This window comes from Neospora caninum, chromosome V, assembly GCF_000208865.1.
Source record: "Neospora caninum Liverpool complete genome, chromosome V".
Taxonomy (NCBI): Eukaryota; Apicomplexa; class Conoidasida; order Eucoccidiorida; family Sarcocystidae; genus Neospora; species Neospora caninum.
Genome location: NC_018391.1, coordinates 1,426,797 through 1,428,419, shown reverse-complemented (window position 1 = coordinate 1,428,419; position 1,623 = coordinate 1,426,797).

Here is a 1,623-nt window from a genome sequence, read left to right as displayed (position 1 = left end):
TTTCTTTTTCGGTTTTCCGTGGCGTTGTGGCTGTCGCGGGCGTTTAGGAGGAGTTGATTCTTCAGCTGTGTTCGAGACGGGCGGCAACATTTTGGACGACGAGAAGGTCGTGCAAGCCTTGCATCAGTCCCGGTCGACAGCTGAGAATGTGGCGAGGCGGCTGCGAGACGCAGAAAGCATTCTGGAGGAATTGGAGCTCGCGCGGCGTTTCTACTCGCCAGTGGCCTCGCGGGGGGCGCTACTGTACTTTGTGGTGGCGGGTCTGAGTGAAACAGAGTCCATGTATCAGTACTCTCTGGATTTCTTCACTCTCGTCTTCCGCGAAAGCCTCAGGGGCGTCTCCGCAGATGATGCCTCTCCGCAAGACCGCCTGCACGCCCTCCTGGCCGCCGCCACGGAAACGCTCTTCGCCAGCGTCGCCAGAGGCCTGTTTCACCAACACAAGTTACTCTTCGCCTTCCTTCTCGCTGTGGAAGTTCTCAGGCGAGAGCGCCGGGATTTCCACCACGAGGTAAGCCGCAACGCTCCGAGAAAAGGTCTCGACTTTTAGAGGAAATGAAAACGGAAGGGAGGGGTGCGGAAAGCGCCTGTGGGAAGATGAAATCGTTGTGTGGAGTTTATGCGTGGAAACAAAGGCGTAGATGTGCCTGTACTGTGGCTGTGTTCACGCCTTGGCGATCGCAATCAGGAGACCCTGACAAACTCCGCCTGGCACCGCGCACGCACTCCATCTCCGTCGAGAGGCCTAGGGCTGTGCCTGCACTTGGAAATTAACTGCAGGACACCACGTGTGGCGGAAGAGAGGAAGAGAGGGGAGGAAGCGAGAGACGGATGCAGGCACACGCACATACACTGGTGAGGAGCTGCGTACGCCTCAAAGAAGATGAAGACTTCTCCCTGTCTGCTTTGTTCTCCTGTTTTTTGCTTTCCTTTTTCCCTTCTGTTTGGCGTCGGCTTCTGTTTCAGGCTTGGCAAGTCTTTTTGCGAGGCGTTTCGAGCGTCGGAGAAGAGAGTCCTCCGCCCAACCCTTTGCCGTCTCTGTTTTCGGAACAGGAGTGGAGAAACGTGCATGTTCTGGAAGCGAACTTGAAGGTTTTCTCGGGGTTGTGTGCGCATATTGAGAACCACAAAGAGGCCTGGCTGCTCTGGATAGACGGCGACATGAGTCTCCACGAAACGCCCTTCCCTTTCCCCGAACTCTCGGAAGATGGAAAGTACCTTCCGCGACTTCTCCTAGTGAAAGCTATTCGCAGCCGACAGGTGAGCCTCGAAAACGCACACAACGTTGTTGATGCAGTGGAGGCGAGACATGGAGAGAGAACCGCTCGACCGAAAGAGTGGACACGCGTCTTTGTGTTCCGCGCTCCACTGGCTTGACCACGCCTTCTCGTTTTCCCTTTCCACATGCCTCTCTCTTCTCGTTTTGAAGCCTTTTTCTGAGGCACCCACACTCAGCCGCATGCGGTCCCTGCTCTCGCTGCTTCTGCTCAGGTCATCTCCGCTGTTCAACAGTTGATCGTCCTGGTGTTAGGTCAGTCCTTTGTGGATTTCAGTCCCCCTCGCTTCGAAGACATCTTTGCGGCGACCTCCCACAGCGCGCCTCTCCTCTTCATTCTCTCCCCG